Source organism: Corvus kubaryi, unplaced genomic scaffold (genome assembly GCF_017639235.1).
Source record: "Corvus kubaryi isolate FWS band 111438036 unplaced genomic scaffold, C.kubaryi_AGA036_p1.0 split3-73, whole genome shotgun sequence".
NCBI lineage: Eukaryota > Metazoa > Chordata > Aves > Passeriformes > Corvidae > Corvus > Corvus kubaryi.
In genome coordinates this window covers 611,774-633,872 of record NW_024582091.1, presented here as the reverse complement: position 1 = coordinate 633,872, position 22,099 = coordinate 611,774, and the positions used below count along the sequence as shown (strand labels likewise).

At 41.8% G+C, this 22,099-nt stretch overlaps 1 protein-coding gene across 6 annotated transcripts in view; it reads left to right on the top strand.

Moving 5' to 3' along the window:
* Nucleotides 1–21,597, top strand: part of ERICH1 (glutamate rich 1) — a 96,906-nt gene extending 75,309 nt beyond the window's left edge. For 3 of the 6 annotated variants that reach the window (XM_042016219.1, XM_042016212.1, XM_042016218.1), the window contains 3 exons: nt 17,428–17,846; nt 18,549–18,637; nt 20,446–21,597. The gene's annotated coding sequence lies outside the window, so the exon portion shown is untranslated. Of the gene's footprint in view, nt 1–1,819; nt 2,860–17,427; nt 17,847–18,548; nt 18,638–20,445 lie in introns of those variants that run through there. The other 3 variants (XM_042016214.1, XM_042016213.1, XM_042016215.1) reach the window with 3 other exon arrangements.
* The last annotated feature ends 502 nt before the right edge of the window (nt 21,598–22,099 follow it).

Sequence of the window (22,099 nt, the reverse complement as noted above, 5' to 3'; positions counted from 1 at the left end):
GCAGGGTGGGATTTGTTTCTCCTGACTTCAGATGTCTGCACTATAGCTTTTACCATCTGAGCTGCCTATCCTAAAGAACTTTCTAATCCCTGGGATTAAATAGCCTGATATAACTGACTGCTGCTAGATATCTATTTTAGAATTGGAACAGTGGTACCAATGGGATAATTTAGGGCTTTATGTTGATTGGTATGGAAGCATAAATAGGTAAGTCATGAAAACATCTGCATTGCAGACATCTGGATCTTGTTAAAAAAAAAAAGAAAGAAAAAAGAAATGAAAAAAGGTCATTTACTGCATCTGAGAAAAGGACAGGAATGTGTGTGTTGCATGACCAAAACATCACTTGCTCCTGGTGCTGGTCTGGCAGTGGCAAGCTCTTTCAGGTTGCACGGGGCTGTGACCCCCTCTCCTTGATGTTTTCATGGCTTCTTTTGTGAAGCTACTGCTTGGGAGTGGTAAAAAGGAAAAGGAGAAAAAGAGTAAGGAGCTGTTGTAAAGCTGTGCCTGGAATTCACCCAGCATAAACTGAGGAGATGCTCCTCCTGTTCTTCTTGTTCCCTTCATGTGATCATGCACAAAGCAGCCTCTACCATTTCCCAGGTGGACTCAGTAAAAGCTTGCTATGTGATTCATTCCTCCTCCCAGTGACAATAATCAAGTGGAAGTGACTATAAATGTGCAAAGGAATAAATGTGCTAGGAATACCACATTGATCAGCCACTACCTAGATTCTACAGAAGGAATCAATACCAAATATGTTTTTCTTCAGAATCACAGGTGTAATCACTGAACTCTGTAGACATAATGATAGCTGTTTGATCTCTGTCTGGGATGTGGGAGCTTAAAATGAAGGTCATGTTCAAATCTGATTGGAATTCAGGGAAAGCTGTTTGGCTTATTACCATGACTATAGTGCTGGATTCTATTTACATTGGTAAACAGTTTAAAATACTTGACATGTTATTCAATTAAATCTGTGATTGCACTCTGACAGACCAAAGTTCATTGATTTTTCCAACCACATTAAACTAAGTACATGGCACAGTGTTTCATTTAGCCTGTCTGCTTAACCCTTTCACCTTAATTCAATTACGCAGAATAAAATTAATGTGTAAAATATTAAATAACTCTAAATTTCTAAATTAGAAAGCATTGCAAGAATATATTCATCTCCATGGCTTCTGACATATATTATTACTGTGTGATTTACAATCTGCTATGGATCATGTTGTTATCCAGATGGCAAAAATCAGTCAGAACATTTTTTCTCTTTACTCATTCAGTAAATTGATAGATTCATGGAAGGTAAGACTGAAAAGGACATGAGATTATCTTCTCTGACCCCATCTAGATGCCTCGTCATAAATTTTCCCTTTACTTCAGGGTAAAGACCAGTCTGACAAAAGCACAATTTGTGGTTTTTTCTAAAGCAAGTCATGTTCAGAGACAGGCCAGCTTGATTTAAAGATGTCAAGGAATGAAGACTTAGCCCCTTCTTTAGTCATTTATTCCAGTACTCAATCACTTTCATGCTTAGAATCATGTGCCTTATTTTAAATTTGAATTTGTCTAGATTTATCTTTCAGCCATTAGTTCTTGGTGTGCTTTTCTTCACTACATTAAGTAGTCCCTCACTAGCCACTGTTTTCTGTCTGTGAAAGTTTTTGAACACTGTAATCAAGCTACAAGGCAACCTTCTTTTTGACACCCTAAGTATTATCTCTTTAAACTATTTGATTTAAGGCATTTTCTATAGCCTCCAACTTGGTTTTGTGTCTCTCTCATGCATTCTCTCCATTTTTTTCCCACCCTTTAGGAAACAAGTCTGCTGGAACTGGACATAGAAACTTAGCATTCATTTAAAATCTCAACAGTGCCAACTTTTGTACTCACTGTTTCATTGGTTTTGGATCAACTTCTTGCCATAGGATTGTATAGGAGGTCCATGTTGAATTATTTTTAATAGTAGACAAGTACTCTTGAAATTTATTGCTTTCAGGATTTAGTCATTGGTTCCATACTTAATGTTGGTAAATGCTTGTCTTTCTGTTTGGCCGAATTAACTTCAATTTTTTTTACTATGTCTAGATTAGTAAATTATGGATCCTTTTGTGTGCCTGTACTGCTTCCATTAGTATTGACTATCTGCTAATCTTGGTGACATCTGCAAATTTTACCAGCAATGATGACGTTTTCTTCCAGATTATTGGTAAAAATGCTGAACATGTCAAGTTCTAGTATTAATCTTTATGGGATTCAAAGAGAAATAACATTATTCAGTCATGATTCCCTGTCTGTACCTTCTTTTTGGAGACTGAAATAATCTAGTGGATTTCTACTGTATTTGACATGTATTTATTGTATTATATGCTCTTTATGTTTTGATCAGAAAGTCATGAGGCACTGGGTATAATAGTTGTCAACAAGTATTTCCTCAGTTTTCTACAAAAACAAGCTTTAATGTTTTTCAGATGAGGATAAGAATCCAAACTAAAGACACTGTACAAAAGACCCTCTAAAATTGTGTTTTAAAATATGTTTAGGGGGAAGCAGAACAATTGAAAAGTATTCAAAGTAAATAGGCTTTCAAATTTATCTTAGGTGTTTTCAATTTGTTGCTCTGCAGGGAATGATTTGCATTAGTTAAGAATGATTGTTGTGTAAGATTCTTTATTTTTAAGCATCAAGGGAAAATTCATATTTTTTTCTTTTCCTGCAAGATGTGATCCATAGTTTTAGTTGCAAAGGTGTCTATTGTTTGTATTATCTGTTGTGTTGCGTTTCTTCCATCTGGTAGTTGAAGAAAGATCCCTGCAACAAGTTCATTAACTGGTGATGAATAAAACTGGTTTGAGATGTGGAAGTTTGCTTGCAAAGTCGCCTTCACAGTTTTATAGTGGGATATGTAAATTTTCAGTTTCTTACAGAACCAGTTCTCTGAGCGGATTTCTAGGCTGCAGCACAGGCACGTTAACTGTCAGCATCAGCATGAGGTATCTAAACCCTAAGATAAGATCAATCTGAGGATTCATCAGAAATATTAATTGAACTGTGGCTGTATAAGCCCCTTCAGACAAACAACACAGAGCCTTCAGCTCCGAGGATCTGGCTCACTGCTAATACAGAACATTTTGCAGGATTCCAAAGGTTTCCTTAACTCTCCCCTGCACTGGAAGTCTTGGGGGAAAAAAGGCAGTGTTTCTGTCAAAATGTCCTGGTGCTATCCTTTCTATCAGTCTGATTCCTTTATGCATAAGCAAAAAACATCGAAGTTCAATATCAAGTCAAAAACAGTTCAGGTGTCCTTGTCAGGCTACCTGAAGCACAAAGACTTTGCTGACTGTTGTGTTTCTAAAAGTCTGCTCTCCATCAACTTTTTCCCTAATTTGCAAGGCCTTGCAAAGTGAAAAGTGATCTCAAATCAACCTTGCAGGTACCACAGAGTGAGAATTTGAACATGGGCAGATCCTAGGAAGCAGCTGGCAACAGTGGCTTACTGAAGTGGTGTGAACAGGAGGGAAGGAGACAAAAGTGTAGCTTTTCCCTTGTAGGTTGCGATGGTGACCCACAGACCTGTTCTGCTCTGTGCTTGACAGCATTCTCGTGGGTAACCTGAGACTTGCATTTTCAAATGAGAGCAGTGGAAAACTTGGGAGATAAGTCACAAAGATGAAATGACATTGAGCAAGTATTTCCAAGAGGATCATTTGTCATTTGAATAGCAACTATGGGACCACTCTGTCAACCTTGGTGCAGCTCCAGTTGTCCAAGGCTGATCATAGGAATTACTGGTGTCCTGCAATCATAGTTGCTTTGTACAGCAGTCTCTTGAATAGTATTTAGCGTGAAGCTAACCAAATAAAAAAGCCTAAAATTATACAAAACCATAAAACTATCTTTTAGAAATCCAAACTAGGCCAGTCTTTGCCACTTTTTTTCTTGCTGACCCCATAAACTGTCATTCTTTGTGAATAGCCAGATGTTGTGGTTTAACCACATTCAGCTCCTACTCACCACACAGCCACTCACTCTCCCCGATAGCAGGACAGAGGAGAGAATCAAAAGAGCAAAAGTGACAGTTTAAGGACAGTTTAATAGGTAAAGCAAAAGCCACGTGCACAAGGAAAACAAAAGAATAAATTCTTTCCTTATCACAGGCAGACACGTGTTCAGCCATCCCCAGGGAAGCAGAGCTCCCTCAGATGTAATAGTGACAAACGCCATCACTCCAGATGGCCCCTCCTTCTTCCCCCTGCTTTACATACTGAGCATGACCCCATATGGGATTGGATATCCCCTGGATTAGTTGGGGTCAGCTGTCCCCTCCCAACTCTCTGTGCACCTCTAACCACCTCACTGGTGGGATGAGGTGAGGAACAGAAAAGGCCTTGATTTTTGGAGCAGTGCTCGGCAACAGTGAAAACATCCCCATATAACTGTAGTGGGTTGACCCCAGCTGTATTCCAGACACCCACCAAAGCCTGTCTCTTGCTCCCCTCTGCAGCTGGACAGGGGAGAGAAAATACAACAAGGGGTTTGTGAGTTAAGGACCAGGAGAGATTGCTCATCAAATACCATCACAGGCAAGAGACTCAACTTGGGGATATTAAATGAATTTATTACTAAACAAATCAGCAGGATAATGAGAAGTAAAATAAATCTTAAAAACACTTTCCCCCAGCCCTCTCTCCTTCCCAGCTCTGCCTCCTCCCCCAGCAGTGCAGGGAGATGGGAATGGGGGTTATGGTCGCAGGTTATTTCTGCCACTCAGGGAGAGGAGTCCTTCCCCTGCTCCAGTGTGGGGTCCCTCCCAGAGGAGAGAGTTCTCTGTGAACTTCTCCAGCATGAGTCCATCCCATAGGCAACAATCCTCCCCAAACTGCTGCAGTGTGGGTCACTCTACCACGGGATGCAGTTCCTCAGGAACAGGCTGCTCCAGTGTGGGTCCCCCACGGGGTCACAAGTCCCTCCAGCAAACCTGCTCCAGCGTGGGCTCCTCTCTCCACAGGTCTGCAGGTCCCTGCCAGGAGCCTGCTCCAGCCTGGGCCTCCCATGGGGTCACAGCCTCCTCTCAGGCATCCACCTGCTCAGTCAGGGTGGGTCTTCTCCATGAGCTGCAGGTGGATGTGGATCTCTGCATCCCTGAGGATCCTCCATGGGCTGCAGGGACACAGCTGCCTCACCATGGGCTGCAGAGGAATTCCAGCTTTGGTGCCTGGAGGACCTCCTCCCCTCCTTCTGCACTGACCTTGGTGTCTGCAGAGCTGTCCCTCTCACATATTTTCACTCTGCTCTTCTCTGGTTGTAATTGCAGATGTGCTACAGATGTAACTTTTTTTTTGCCTTCTTAACTATGTTATCACAGAGGTGTTACTGTCATTCGTGATTGGCTCTGCCTTCGCTGGCAGTGGGTCCACCTTGGAGCTGTGTGGCATTGGCTCTGCTGGACATGGAGGAAGCTTCTGGCATCTTCTCACAGAAGCCCCTGCTGTAGCCCCTGCACTACTGAAACCTGGCCCCACACAAACCCAATACAATTATCAACCCTGTTTTCAGCACAAATCCAAAACAGCCCTACAGGAGCTACTGGCAATTAACCCTTCCCCAGTCAAAACCAGCACTCCAGGATATGCATGCCACCTGAAAACTCTGGCCAGTCAAAGCGTTCTACTGACAGTTGTTGTTCTTCTTTGGGTTCAAATCTGAGTCCATGGACCTGAATATTACCTCAGTGCATGGAATGGTGTGCTGGCAGTGCATTACGCCCTACAGCATTATTCATCCCCCTTCACAATCCAGCAGCCTGTGCTTTTGAACAAGAGTCATTACAACTGGGCATGCTGTGCTCTGGGATGCCCTAAGGCAGCAGAAATGCCTGCAATCCAGCTCAGTTCAACAGTATTGTGCGCTAGGATATTAACTGTAAAACTGGCAATATTGCTTTGGTGCAGAGGCTTCCTCCAGGCACCCACAAGACAGATGGCTTTATCAGTACACAGCCATTCACCTCTGCATTGCAATTGGGAAGAAGTACAAGCAAATTTCCAACTATCTTTGCTAAGCAATTTTACAGCTGTCTATCTGAAATTAAAGCACCCTCTCTTGGTTGTGCTTTGCATTTTTATAGTGACTAGCAATCTTCTTTCTACAGTGCTGCATTCAGCCTTCCACTGGGTTTCTGATGCTCACAAAAATATGTGACACTAAGTTAATGAAGATGAGTGCTTCAGGCTGTAGGGATCCAAGTAAAGGAGAAATCTGTGTAATCTGTATAATTGGACACTTCTATAGACAGTGTAAAAAACAAATCATCTCTAGCAGGGAAAGGCTTTTGTGTACAAGTTCTTAGGAGTGTATTGATCTGCACCTTGTGGAAGGTCTTTGTAGAGCCTATACAAAGGGCAGCTTCTCACCCACAGCCCATCAGTCCCATTCCTCCTGAACTGAATCGCACAGGTCTTTGGATAGGTATGATCCAAGGACTGAAGCAGTGGGTTTCTCGGTAACTGAGTGTCTGTCCCACTCAAATGAGTGGGAATCCGTTAACAGATCTCTTAAGTTGGAGTGATTTTCCATCAGACTCAAAACTGGTCAGAAGTAAATTTTAAGATGAAGCAATCAGGGCATGTGCACCCCTTGGCAATTGTAGTACCTGTGCTCCAGTTTTCAAATGAAGTCCAACTTCCTGTATGTGAGAGGTAAGAGTGAAACATCCTTAAAGAGTAGTACCACCTCTCCATCAGGGAAAAGCAGAGAGAGAGCTGAGATTTCTATAAGCTGTGAAGTGGGAGGAGTATACAGTCAGTTCTGAAAGCAACTTCCAGGTGGGAGAGTGCCACTGCAGTTCTTAGCTCATGGAGAAGCTCTGCACTGAAAGCAGTCTCTGCATTCAAACTGGAGAAGTCAATGTCTGATAATCAGTAAAGATCTTGTTGACAATGTTGTGATGCAGGAAAGAGGTAGAAAAACTCAAAGGATTTTTTTTTTCACCTTTGTATATTAGTACAGTGAATCCGCATTCATTTCCTGCCTTGAAGAACGTATATGGGAAGATGGAAGAAGCCCTCCATCTAACTGAGTTAGAAGAGAAAATCCCAACAGCTTGTGTTTTGACCCCTTTGTTTATCTGGGAAGGCTATGAAAGTCTTGGTAAAAACACAGGACTCCATACAGAGGAAGGAGGGAAGCAGGGAAGAAGAGTAGAAAGACACATATAATTTGAAGAGGCCTGTTTGCAGATTCTCATAAAGAAACTTTTCTTAGTTTTCTTTGGTTTTTGCCCTTTCCTGCAACTTTTCTAAGTCTACTTCATCCTTTCAAAGATGAGAGAACAAAAACTGCCCATGTTATTAAAAATCCTGGTTCACCGCACATTTTTTGAAGTGTGCTCTGGCTTGTTTTCTAGGGCTTTTCAAATAATTTGGTTGCTTTTTGGACCCCTTAATGGGTATGGAGCTGACATCTTCATGGTTTGTTTTTTAATTCATTAACAGACCTTACCAGTTTACATAAGTATGTCCATCATTTTCGTGATATCCTACATGGAATTTCATCTGCCATTTTATCTCAAGTTGTCCATGATCACAGTGCTTTTCTGCAGCTTTGCACAGTCAGCTTTTGGTTTTAATCCCTGCGATAACTGTAATGGAATCAGCAGTCTCTGTTCTCCCATTATTCATCCTTTTCCAGGTCATTTAAGACTTTGCTGAGCAGCACAGATCCTGGCAAAAAGTCCCAAAGGATTGTGTTGGTGATTTCCTTCCAGTGGGAAAACTGTATTCCTACTTTTTTCTCCATATTTTTTAATTGCTTATTCATTCAAATGAATTCAATCTTAGCCCATGAGACTTCCTTTTTAAGGGCTTTCTTTTTCTCCATTTAATTGTAAAAATGCACCTTAATACACCTTGTCTGCTTATTTGCCGATTCCTCCAAAAAAAAATGCCAGTAGGCTTGTGAAGTGTGTCTTCCTTTTACAGATGCTTAATGGAGTGCTTCCCAATATATTTTTCCACGTGTCTGCTCATTCTGTTCCTTGCAGTAGCTTCTACTGATTTGCTGAACAAGGACATCATGTTCACTCATCTGTAGTTCCTCAGATCACCCCTGGAATCCTTTGTAAAAATAGTAATTTCCCCACCTTCCCATCCCCTGATACAGACGATTCCCAGGGAAAGGTTACACACTGCTGCTGGCAGTGGTGTTATTTCATCCTTCGGTTGGTTTAGAGCTCTTAGGTGAATTCCATCTGGTCCTAGTGAGCTGTTAGCGTTGTGCCCTGGGAAATGTGATCTCTGAAGAGAGAACTCCATGCTAAGTCCAGTGGATCATACTTAAGTGCAAATGCTCACTGCTCTGACCCCCATTTTGTTTTCCACTCCTAGGTAATTTGAATTCTGTTCTGGTAATTCCTGCTTGGCCTCACAGTCAGACATCTACAACATCAGAATCAAGACCACCTAATGAAAAAATAAATGTTATAGAAATGGTGCTCTTTGGATTAGTGTATTTGTCATGCTTTATTTCATATTTATTGCATAGATTTTTTTACCCCCTTCTTAAGTTCATGGAAGAATCTTGCAGTGTTCAGCTAGAGAGTTCACAACATAAGACATGTACCTTTACTAGGATTATGCCTAAAAATAGACTACCAATAGTGTTAAATACTCACAGCTATGCTGGTACAATGGCATGCCAGAAGTAATAGATGTCTGTTTAAGGGATTAGAACATTTATATAGGAAGACAGACAGTAAGGAATGGGAACCATGTGCAATCAGCACTATGAAGAAAATTTCAAGGAACTGAAACAAGGGAACATACCAGAAAGCATGGAAGAACAAAAATTCAGCTAGCAAGGTTCCCACTAAAGCTATGTAATTTAATTAACAGCTTTGAGGGATTTTCTGTCATACTTGGAAAGCTCAAGTAATTTGTATCTTCTTATATTTCAGTTTGAAGTCTTACAAGGGAATTTACAGACCTTTTGTGGTCTTGGTGGACTAGTTCACTAGCCTGTTGCATTGGAGGCACACAGCATTCTGCAAAATACATTGAGGATGAATCAAAGCATTTAGAGTTTCTAAATCAGAAACCATTTTTGGATGATACATTGCCACTAAATGTAAGAAAATTTCCTAGGAGACCACTGTGGAAGACTTTAGAACCCCTGGATGTTTAGACATATTTTCTAATTCTGGAATGGTAAATGTCAGTAAAATTGTACATTTTAATAATAGCTTTATGTGCCAGTTTGAGACAAATTTGGTGGAAAATATCCTCTGGTAAAAGGCAGGTTACAACCATCCCTCCCCCCCACCAGGTTTGGGGAAAAAAAAAATTTCCTTGGAGGAAAGTGAATAGGAAGAGAAACCTGGGAAGATTTCAGAGTCCTTCTGTAGGTGTGTCTCTTCCCTCTTCAGAGCTGGAGTTTGTTGTGGGGGGCCCCCCCTTCCGGGCAGGTGCAAGGTCTCCCGGTGAGGTTCTGATGTTCTGGTGTTCTAAACAGTTCCAGAAGAGAAGAAGAAGAAGCCAAAGTCCCAGGGGAACAAAGGAGTTTAACTCTCCATCTCTCTCACGAGAAAAGGAGCCGAAAGCTGCCTGAAAAGCAGCAAAGGGTGCTTCCTCTGCTCTTGCTACCACAGAAGCACGCAGAGTGAGATAGCAGTGACCTTGGAGCACAAAATGGCTTTGAAAAGTTCATCTGGCTCTTTTTTTATTTTTCCTCTCGCACCCAGTTTTAAAGACACAGAAAGGCACAAAATTCATGTCTGGGCATAGAGTGGCAATAGGGGATACACATAATAAAGTCACCTCAAGACACTCTACATTCATTTTAACTGTGATCACATGTAGAACAAGTTCCAGCCCCTCCAAAAAGAAGATTGTACAGGGTTGTTTAGAAGGTGGAACAGGTGCTTTTGTAGAATTCATGACTCACCATTTATAAAGCCATATGGAATATAGTAACTTAGACATTTTGACTGTCTGAAAATTTTGTTTGAAAGGAACAGAGAGGGACCAATGAAATGACTGGCTGAAGTGGTGTACTTCTGTTGCATATCAGTGCTTTAGAATCAGTCAGAACCAAAATTGTGGTCATGCTTTGAATGTATGTGTCGTCTTACAATCCTTTTCTATTCCAGAGTCCTGGTACCCTAGATATCACCACTGCAGCTATAATTTCACACTGTGGCTGTGCTATGAAACATGTCCTAAGTTACAGAAAAGCACAGCATGCTGTATGTTAGGGTGGTTCACACACATAAAATATGGTAGTTCTTTGCAAGCCATCCAGTCATGCACAGGCACTGTAGGAGATCTCACAGCCTCCTACCCTCATCTGCCATACCCAAATTCTTGCACTTCTGGAGTTACATGTCAGAAGGCTGCTTCATAAGCTCTCTCACTTGTGTGACCCTTGGAGACTTGGTGTGTGTGTAATGGGGCTGCAATGTGGGAGATACACGAGGAGAAAGAACCCTGTCGAGTAGTTGGTTGCATATGCATCTGCTCATGGGCACAGTTTTACTCATGAGAAAATTTCCCAGCAGCAATACAGCACTTTTGGGAATGATCTGTCTAGCTTTTTACAAACAAATTCAAAGTCCAAAGGCTCTGAGCTGTGTGTGTATGTGCAGTGGGCAGGTTACAATGGTTACACAGGTCAGTATCTATGTGCTGTGTATCAAGATGCAGAAGATACCTGGGGTGCTGTGATGAAACCTTGCATGATTTGGAACCTCCTGCAGATGGAATGAGGGATGCCCATGAGGACATGGAGTATGACAGTCCAGCTCTTAGTCTCGTCAGCCATAGAAGCAGCAAAGGACACAACATGAAGAGTTCTCAGCACAGATTGTAATAAAATTTCTCATACTGGCTCTCACAGTGAAAAACACCCACTGAGGATGGCCAGCCAGGAGCACACGTTCAGCCTGGCATGGGAGCCACTGTCTGGTGGGTGTCTTGATGTAGACTTTGGGGAGTAGAGCAGAATGAGAGAACATGCCTTGCTCCTTAACAAGCTTGCCCCTCTTTGCTCCTAAACAGATGGGAAATTGCAGACTGTTCACAGGAAAGAGCCTAATGCCTTGTTTCTGTGCAAAATAGCTGCCATTGTGTGTCAGTCCTTTAGAGCAACAAATAATCTACTGTCATGGATTAATAACAGCTAAATGGTACACAGTCAGAGGAACGCATGTGCTCTTAAGTAATGATGTGTCTTGTAACTTATGTATCCAGATACATCTACAGGAGTGCCGTAGGCTTCCCACGTCAGATCGGCAGTGCCTTGGTAGCTGAAAAATGGCTTCATGTAAAGGATGATCCCCACCTTCTTCTCAAGCTGTCAGGACTGCATTGCATGTCCTTCAGTGCTCTACCTTGCTTACAGAGTGCATGCCCTGAATACTGGGACATGGCAGGACAGGGCATTGCAGTTGTGAGCAAAAGGAAACTGTTAACAACTGTTTCCAGGGTTGACTGGGACTCTGGACCTCTGCTGGAAGTCTGTCCACTGCCTGCCAGTTATGAGCCTTACCAGCATAATGGCTATAGATAAGTCTCTCCAGCAGTATGCACCCAGATGACTCTCAGGTCAGTGGCCAAAGTGTTCAGCTTCTCTCATAGCGTGTTTTGCTGGTTGACCTCTAAACCCACCACAGAAGCAGCAAGGCATAAAGTTGTTGCTCCAAAAAGACGGTTGTAATTCTGCTGTGCATTTTAAACTGGACCAACTCTCCAGGACTGTGTATTAAGTGAGATAACAGGGAGGTGCCTGTGATTCAATGTCTTGCACAGCAGAGGCAGGCAAGCTTCTCCCTGCCCATACCTGCTAGAACAGTTTTCTGTTGCAGTCTGGCCTACAGATTCTGCAAAATTGTACAATGCATTAAGATGGACCCAAACATTAGAGTAGCCAGTAGTTGGCTTGACTTTTGAAAAGGTGCTAGCTTCCATTAAGGTCTTCAGACCTTCAAGATCCCATATCTCTCTGTTAATGCCTACTGTTTCTATTCCTGGGTTTGGATTGGGTTGTTTTGAGTTTGTTTTTTTTTTCATTTTGGTTTTCAGTTGTGAAAGGAATAAATACATCTATACTGGTACACATCTGAGCTAGAGAAAAGATGACAGCAAGTTTGCTTATCCAGCTGATGGCTCGTGGATCAGTAGCTGTGAGTTCTGTAGGGCAGTGACTGTGCTGGGACACTGGAGATCGTCTCCCCAAAGATGCTGTAGTTGTGTATCAGGTCAGATAGTAACTGTTTATGCAAAGCCTTAAATTCAGTCCTTCTCATGTGTTGGCTTTTCAATGGCCACTTAATGTCACTAGTGTTGCTTTCCCTCTATGAAGACCTCTACTGAGTGAGGGGAGATGAAGCATGGCTATTGACCACATCCAGATGCTGGGGAGTGAGGCAAAAATCAGTGTTCAAGGAAATCCTCACTACTTATCAGTATCTGAGAGGAAGGGTTTCATGATGCTCCTTTTGTGAGGTTAAACACAGCTTCTTGTAATATGTGCTTTTAATTTTCTTTGGTCATCTTAAAAGCCATTCTTCATGACAACTTCATTTTGAATTGTCCCATTGTATTCATTGGGGTGCAGTTTGTACCAACTCACTGTACTATTGTCACTTCTTGCCCTGATCGTAACATAAACATTTGAAATAGGTAAAGTAGAAGGGGAATTTAGAGCAACTAGTTCTAAGGCAGGCATCTGTGTGAGCCTTATCTGGAGTTAGGTGAGAGAGATCCAGCCCTACTTGACAGAACTGGGTTCCAAGTAAGCTCTGGAGAAGTAACTTTGTGCTTTGCCAGTGACAGTAATGCTTACCAACCTTTGCTTAGGAAATACTTCTGGATTTCTTCCCCCCTGTAGTTTCTAACACATACAAATTGCACTATTTTTTTGACAAAATTTGCTTTCATGAAAGAATTTCTCCTTTCTCCATAGCCATAATGAACTTGATTTTTTACTATTATTTTGCTATTACATTTTTGTCAGTTTCAATTCTTTTGTCACTCAATGGTGTCAAATTACTGTGGGCAGGCAGACTGCAAACACAGGAGTAACTGCTTGGCAGTGGAGCTGTGGGAAGTGCAAGAGTCAAGGAACTCAGCAGGAGATAAATGAATAGTTTAAGCTACTTCAATGGTAACTCCGTAAGCCTCAGCAACACAAATCTCTTGATGCTGTGTATCTGTAACCTTAGATGACTTTGAGGACTGAACTCTGCAGTCTGTGCCTTAGCTCATCTACACAGCATTGCAGTTTTCTTTTATTGATGGCATTTCCTACTTCTGTCATCACCATATTCCAGTACATCTCCTTAATTTTGTGCTTTGCAAAGATACTACTGTGTAATGCAACAATACCACTAGCATAGTTCCTGTTCCTTGCCTCCCTTGTCATCTTAAAATTCATTTACCACCTTCACATTTCTTCTTACATTGTGTTTTGCTGCGATGCCTACAAAAATTTGGAAACAGTCTAACTGAGCTTACAGAGAGAACATTGCCTTGCATGCCAACCTATACGTTCTCTTTGTTTCCCTGTGCTCCCTCAACTGGTGGCAACCATCTGCCTCCCCACAGACTGTAGGTTCTTCGGGGCAGGACTGTCTCTTCCTTTTATAAGCTGACAGTGCCCAGTGCTGTTACCCCAGCAGAGCTGGTAGTTTAGTTACCGTTGTTGAAGCAAAATTACTTTTAGCTTAGCTCTAATTTTTGAGTAATGCACTTAATGACTTGAAAGGACATGCTCTCAGATCTAATAACTGTTAAAGTCAAAAAGCCCAGGATTAGTATTACAGTTATGTGTTGAGGAAGATTTGGTGGGTTTTTTTCTTTATATGGTTTATTTTATTGATTTGCCTGCAGTGACAGCACTTCATGTTTACTCCTATCCTGCACAAAGGGGCATACTGGAAGCTGTGGGTATGTTCAGAATTCTGTCCCATATTCCTTCAGCCTGGACTCTTTAAGGATGATGAATTTTGGAAAGTACTTCTTTAGTTAAATATCTGGATTGTTTTCAAATCATGACTTCCAAATGTCATATTGTTCACCAGGTATAGAATGAAAATGGTATATGCCTAATGGGAAATCCTCTTTTGAAATTCTGTCCCTGTATCAGCGTAGAGAGCCTTGAGTAAATCAAGCTTAATGGCCCTCAAAGCCAGCAGAGAGTCTTGCTTTAAACCAGTTTATTGTTCAGAAATGTGACTGCACCTAGGCAGTGTCCTGCAGTGTTCTGCCTGCAATCTGTACCCGTCACGTAGGAGCAATGACTGTGAGACATCAGCCCCAACCCCCTGAGCATGTGGTGGGGCACAAGAAACTGATGCCCATCAACATGCACATGTGCCACCTGCCTGAGGTGCCTTGGGGCTGCCAAGAGTCTCCTGTCTGCAGGTGTGCAGCTGCCTTCCCCTGGCAGTGAGGTCTGTTCACCCCAGCCACCCATGGGGGACAGCATTGTCCCCTCCTTGGTGTCACATTCTTGCTCTCACGTTGTCAGTCTCATGACCTTGTCCCAGCAAAGCCAGTAATGTGACTGTGGTGGGTTCCCTTAGGAATCAAGTGCAGCAGCAGGAGAACCACATGCCTTGCCCCCACTCTTCCCACCGTTTTTGGGGCCCAGGCCATACCCGTGTGCGGGGTGTGGCAGTCGGTGCACGCGGCAGCCCCGGCCAGGACACACAGCTCAGCAATATCAGCGTCACCAGCAGGAACCACCACCAGCCATTCGAGCAGCTCCCAGCGAGGCTGGTGTCCTTTCTGCAGGGGTGACCTGGCTGCACTGGAGGGGAGGCCTGAGGGGGCTGCTCACCTGGGCACCTCCACGACCTCTTCCTGTGGTTTAACTCATGCACCTGAGCTTGCCTCACTCCTCCCTTCCTCTGCTGCAGGATGGCTAAATTTTTTTTCAGAAATAGATGTAAAAAAAAAAAAAAGCAATGAGGGGAAAACAAAGCAGAAGTAGATGTAGGCAATGAGCTCCTGTGTGCGAGGGAGTTAGGGCCTGCTAGCATCTAGAGTCTCAAGTGCCATAGGCCATTGCTATTCCAGATTCCACAAGGGTCTCCAATGGCAAGAACTGATGAGCAGAAGAAAGCAGTATGGGATCCTCTCCTGAAGAGAAATTTCTGGTGCTAAAGCTGGGATAGAGGGAAGTGTTGATGTAGTGGCCCTTTTGTCGGGATAAAAATAAATATGCTAGGATGTATGTGGGAAAATGAGATGGAAAAATGGGATGGTAAATAAGAATCATTGTATGGAACACAGGAAACAAGAAAAACTGGGAAGTTGAGCCGGATTTTAAGGTAAAACATTTTTAGGGATCTGAAAGAGGATTCTTATGATGGGGGAATCATACAATCGTTAAAGCTGGGAAAGACCTCTAAGATCATAAAGTCCAGCTGTCAAGAGAAGCAGCTGCCTGTGAAAGAGAACCTAACGAAGTCTAGGGCACATAGAGAAAGTGACAAGTCCATGAATGATTACTGTCTAAATATTTGAGGCATTTGTCTGAGGGTGGTCAACAGCACAGGCTTAAAAATCTGCCAAAAGAGCAGGGGCCAGAGCCCCGTGTGCTGTGCTTTCCCTGCACTGAGCTGATGTGGGTGATGCTGCCATGAGAGTCCCTGCTCCACACTCTGGAGAGGCAGGGACATGATCACTGGCAGCACAGAAAGCTTTTTGGGGAGTGCCAGTCAAGAAGGGCCTTTTAAGAGTGTGAAAAGAATTTATTTCTGTTGGTTGATTCCTGCTCCTATTGGAGAAGCAGCCCTTGCTGGTCCCAAAGGCACTGGATTACAGCAAAGGAACTTGTAACTTCATTATTGATTTCTCTTCCTAATGGAAATAGAGCACAAGGTGGTGAATATTGACAGCTGAGTTCAAAGTATCCCTTGTCTTTAATATTGGGGAGGATGTCAGCATATCACTTGCGTTCTTAGCTGCTTGATGCCTCCATCAAGCAGTGAAGGCATTAGTTGATGAATGAGGTGAGCAGTCTGCACAGCACGTGGGATCCCTGTGTTTGTGGCAAGAGAGACCTTTGTGGCTTGCTGTCCAGTCCCCAGCCCAGGAGGGGCACATTCATCTCTGCGTCCTGGCAGTCAGGACTCAATTCTCAGAGGCCTGGACTTCAAAAGGAATGGAGGCAACCCCTTGTTTGATCAAAGTTCTCCTGAAACAGCCTGGGACAGTTATTCTTTCAGAGTCCTTGGGCATGTAATTCAGATTTTGGTAGCACCTGCAATTACAGAAAATATTCTACAATTCAGCTGTGTTGTGCATGGCCAAGAGATCCTTTTTAAAGACAGCTGTGTCAGTCAAAGCCTATTCTTTCCTTCCCCTTTTATTTTCCACACAAAGAAACATGTTTGGAATGCTCTCCCTTTCTGAATACCATGTCACTGGAATCTCACTGCCCTTCTCCAAATGGAAAGAGTTACACACAAAATGGCAGAAATTTTGCAGCTCCTGAAACTGATACTTCAGTAAGGAGGTTTTTCTTTGAATGTATGCAAGGCTGGAAATTTAAAGGAAAATCTCAGTGCTCTGTGTATTTACAGAAAAAGGCAGACTCTGCAGCATTATCCTTGCCCTGCTCTGGGCAGCAAGCACAGGGCCTCTCCTGATTGTCTGGGAAAGCCGGCATGGGGCATACAGTAAGAAACAAGAAAAAAGCCTCTGACTTTTCATACTATAGGTTTTTATCCCAAATGCATTTAGGCAGGTACTGATAGGCTTACTGTTAATTTCAGTCAGCTCCCAATTTTATGTTTATTGCTTCCTGTTAATACAGTATTTCCTATAGCTAAGGGACACGGCACGAAAGGTTTAGCATGGGGTCACTGTGAAAATTGCATAATATAAAAAAAAAAACCAAGAGATTGGCAGGTTCCCAGTCTCTCGCTTTTAGTGCTCAGAGAAGCTGTGGAAATATTCAAAGCCAGGTAGGATGGGGCTTGGAGCAACCTGGTCTAGTGGAAGGTGTCCCTGCCTGTGGCAGGAACTAGATAACCTTCAAAGGTCCTTTCCAACCTGAACTACCTGTGATGATTCAATGGTGATGATTTAGATTGATGCTATGGGCTCACTGTATAGATAACTCAAGTTATCTTTTTTTTTAATGAGACATGGCTCTGTTGGTGCCAGTGGGGTTGGTGTGCTAAAATATGGTGCAGTGAAAGGAAAATGAAAACTGCCCACTGTGTGCTATGTAAGCCAGAGCCTCAAAATAAAACAGAAGCATTCCTTTGTGGAACATTAATTAGTCATCTGCTGAAAGGCAGATGAATTATGAGAATCCTTGACAAGTGGTACTGTTGTGGAATACCTGTGAAATACCTGTGGAATTCCTGGAATTGAGTATTTCTCCAAGTAGAATCATGTTTCTGCTCTTTTACAGCAGGAATATTTCTCAGAGATCTTTAAGCTGCAATAGCAGAGACTATAGAGATGCAAGTCAACACTGATCTCTGGAACACTTGTCATGAAAACTGGCGTGGGCCCAATGTGCACATTGGTGCTATCCTGACATACAACACCTGAAGATTCTTACCCTGCATGTTTAGAAGTAGCACTGCAACTGGAGTCAAATTCTGCCTTGCTACCTATGTGCAACGTTGCAGATATTGAAAATGGAAAAAAAGAGCTCTCTTAGCATGGTCTGTCAATGGACACAACTGAAAGTTAGAGAAATTAGTTTTGTAGATTATATTTTACCACCATTTCTCACAAAGTGTGCTATATGACTGCAGGAATAGAACTGAATTCAAGCTCCCTACAGTGAAAAGAGATCACAGTTAACAGAAAGTAGTAATAACAGTAAGTATCAGGTTAGGTGTTTTTAGTTTTAAAGAACTAGCAGTAGAAAAATGCAAAAGACTGTGCATAATGCTGAGTAAAAGGGAATGCTATAAGAAAAGAAAGCACTTACTTTTAAATGTGCCTCCAAATAGCCCTATTATATTAGCACATCCTTTCAGCTTGGGTCATGGTTGCATTAAGCTTCCTACCCAGTCAGGTCATCCTGTGGGTATAAATATATGCTTTAAGTTATATAAACACCATCCAATCCTATTTGCATTGTCACTCTGTGACACAAAATGCTATTATGACCTCCTTTTCCTATGTCCAGTACTATCTATAAAGCAGGCTTAGGTCCTTTTCTTATTAAGGAGGTCAGCTCTCTTAATGAGCTTTAAGCATTCCCAGAGAGATTTCCAATATTGCAAGACATACCTGGCCCCAGGCGGGACGGTCCCAGCCCTGCCAACACCGAAGTGGTGCAGACAGATCCCATGTGACAGGTTATGCAACGGAGCGGGGCTTTATGTACGCTGGGACCTCGAGCGTGGAAAGGGCTCGAGGGAAAAGAGCATCAGGTGAGCAAGAAATGCGTGCATACTGTATTTCTTGGGATGCTTTTGGCACTGTAGCAAACTGCATTAGGCTTCATCTTATGTTTCATTAAGAGGTCAACTTGTAAAACATCCCTGGGGTTTAGTAATATTTTGTGTGTTTTAGAATTGTAGGGGCTGAAATTCTCCGAAGACTCAGAAATCATGGTTGTTCCTCTCCGGAGAATGACACCTGGGTATATAAGGTTGCTGCAGGTATGATTTTTTTTTTTTTCTGCTTTTAATTAATCTTAAAAATACCTGTATTTCTCTTGATCAGGTTGATTTTATTTCAAATTATTGCATGGAAAACCCAAGGGGACACTGGTTTCTTGTGGGTTAACTCACATAACAAATAATTAATCCTCTGCTGAAAAGCAAATGAATTGTGACATTTCTTGATACTTGGTATCATGCTGGAATTCCAAATGCAGAATATTTGGAAGGAGTTAATTCTTCTGCAGTGCTTAAACAGAAACTGCTTCTCCATAATTTTTCTCTTGCAATGGCTTTGTGTGTTTGGGGCAGTGGGAAAATGCTAATGAAAAGAAGGATACAACTCAGCTGACCCATCAGTAAAACATTTCAGCCAGCTTCTGTGGCCATGATAAGGAAACCTCAATCAGTATTGACCTCTGGAACATTGGAAAATCAGACTATCAATCATTATATGAAGAAAACAAATAAAAGCATGTATAGAAAACGTTTTAAATAATCCGAATAATTGAGACTAAAGCAGCTATAAATATATATACATATATATACACCAAAGTAAAACATCTTCCTTATTGTATTCCATATTTTGATATTTACAGAGTATCCATCCTTTCTCTGGAAAATGTCACAGCTCTTAGCACTGTGATCTGCATCCAGAATCATAGACTGAATTAGCTGAGAGGGGATAGTTGAGCAGTTGAGAGGCTGAGCTAAAGATGCTGGGTTTCAGTCCTAGCCATGAATTTCTTCCACACTTCCCTGCATATCTTTTGATATCACCTTACATAGTAATTCTGTTTGGGATTTCTTTTGTCTTTATTTATTTTGCGGCTGAAGTAGCCACAGTCAGACACATTTATCAAGTTCAGAGCACTCAGCTCTAATTCTTTAAGCTCAATAAAAAACCTAGAATCTGGAAGTGAAAAAGAGGCTCCTTGGAATCTGTTGCTCCTGTCAGTGATGCCATGCTTTTCATCCATGGATTGCAAGGGAAAGCATTAACAAAAAAAAAAAAAAAAAATCATTATTTGAGGCCTAGTAATTATTTAACTTAAAGAAACCAAATGCAGCAACTAGAAAGACACGTGCTATGTTTTAACTCAAAGTGCCAATATGTATAGGAATTTTTGTTTTGCTCTCTAGGGACTCCATGCAACCGTGTCTCTGCCTCTTGGTCAGTGTATCATATGGACAAGGGAAGCAACAGTAACTTAATTTCTTTTCTGATTGTTATTCAGATAGTAAATAAGTAATTCTTATCTTTACTTTGCTTGGCATTTCCTGCTTCTTCATTGGAGTTGACAAAGTGACTGTGTTAAAACTTGTCTGCTTGGTCTAGTACTACCTGTGGACATCATAAAGGATGTTAGTGATCCCTTCTAGCCTTGCTCTCCTGAATTAATATCCAACATTTAAGGGAGCATCCTGTGTTAGTAGGTAATCTGTGGGAAGGAAGAGATCTTTGTTCTTTACAGAATAAGAAAGTTCTTTCTCCTTTATGCCTAAGCCTCCACTCTTGATTCAGCTCTTCCTCTCATGTAGCCAAAGGGAACCCCATTAAAGTCGTCAAAATCAACGAGTTGCATTTGAAAGGAAAGTCTTATCAGAAATGTGTTCTATCTTTTACAAACTGATAAAAAGGGGGGCCTTCCAAAACGTGCAATAGATTGTGTGAAATGCTCTTCAGAGCAGAGTCATACCCTGTTAAATGGCACGGAGAAGAAAAAGATACTTTGTAGGTTCCAAAGACCTTCTTTTGTGTTGCACTGAGCTGAATCAGCTTGTAACTTGCCCTCTTTCTCCCTTAGACTCAAGCTGCAGCAAAGATCGTTACCAACCCGTCAGATGCAGCGCTGCAGCGGGCAGCATTGCTCCTGGGAATGTTTGGGATCAGCATATCCAGCTACAGCACACACCAGCTAACTCAAACAAAGAGATTCCCCTTGACCACTTAAGCTGTGTTAGGATGTGACCCAAGAAGTCCAGGCTTATGTCAATATACTGCTGATGAGTGGCTTTTCTGCTTCAGTTACCAGTGAGGAGGCAATGAGACACTGCAGCCGTGATTTCTACATGCAAAGTTAAATAGATGGAAGAATTGCAGACTTCAAGAAAGAAAAAAATAACTGCTCTCAGAACCATCGGATTTCCAAATGAGACAAACTTTCTGTAAATATTATGGACTTCTTCTGTTATCCAGTGTATACACAGAGATCTAAAGGTATAAAATACAGTTACATTGAGAGTAGCTGTAAACAGACCAATGTGGGTGCTGGGCTCTGGGAGTATCTCTGTGTTTCAGCTTTTGCAAATTACTCCAATGCAAAGACTGGTTTTGCAAAGAGGAAGTTAGAAGCAATATATTCCTCGTGACAAGGGGTAGAACAAATGAAATTAATCTTCCCATAGACTATTTGCAGTGTACGTTTGGGTATTACAGAATCTGGGCACTCTAGCTTTTTCTATTGAATCTTAAACATTTCTTGATGCCTTTTGAGTAGCAATGTTTGTGTATTGTAACACAAGCTTGTAGCCTTCTGTCACAGCAGAGATGGCCACAGGCTACACCAGCCATATGAGAAGGGCCTGTGGCTTCAGACCAGATAACTTCATAGCTGTGCAGAAACTCTCTGTTCTAGAAAGTATCAGTATAAATATTGGGTTGGGTTCTATTGCAGAGTTCAATATGTGACTGTATTCTTCTGCAAAGTCAACTCATTCCATAATATACATTCTGATTAAAATAGAAATAGAGTTTGACCTTTTCCCCCTACTTCTCCCTTGTTTTCTTCTCATTTGGTGCAATAGCTTATTCAGGAATGTTCTCTTACTATTGGTTTGCATTTTTCCAACTGTTTCTTATCTTTTATGTAAACATGGCTTTGTAGGCTCTTCTGTCCATATGTTAGCATTTAAAATCCTTTGTTCTTGTTACTAAATACAAATATTATTTTGGGGTATTTTTCAGTGTTTAAAATTATTTTGTCTGTCAACAGTGTTTATATTCAACCACTAAGGGGCATCCTACACAGCTGAATATTTTGAACCCTTCAGCTTGCTCATTCCAACATGACAAACCACAAATTGAATCAGGCTGAAATTTTTACTTTTTTATTTTTGAATTGTTCTCGTCCCTGTTTGCCTTTTTCTCATCCTCTCTAAGAAATGTCTCTCCTCACCCCACAACTCTTGTTAAATTGAAGATGATGAGAAAATCAGTATTTACAAGGTAATGTTTTTTCAGTGTGCCAGGTCATATATTACCTCCATCTTATATGAATTTTTGTTTATATTTTTAAAAAAATAGTAATATAATGAAATATTCCATCTTTTGCATTCAACTACAAGGAATGAAACAAAATACTTGAACTCATTGACAAAAGTAAGAATGACACCTCTGGAAAGCATTCAGTCACAGACACTGATGTTATATAGTGTGATCCCCACCACCACCCTCAGTAT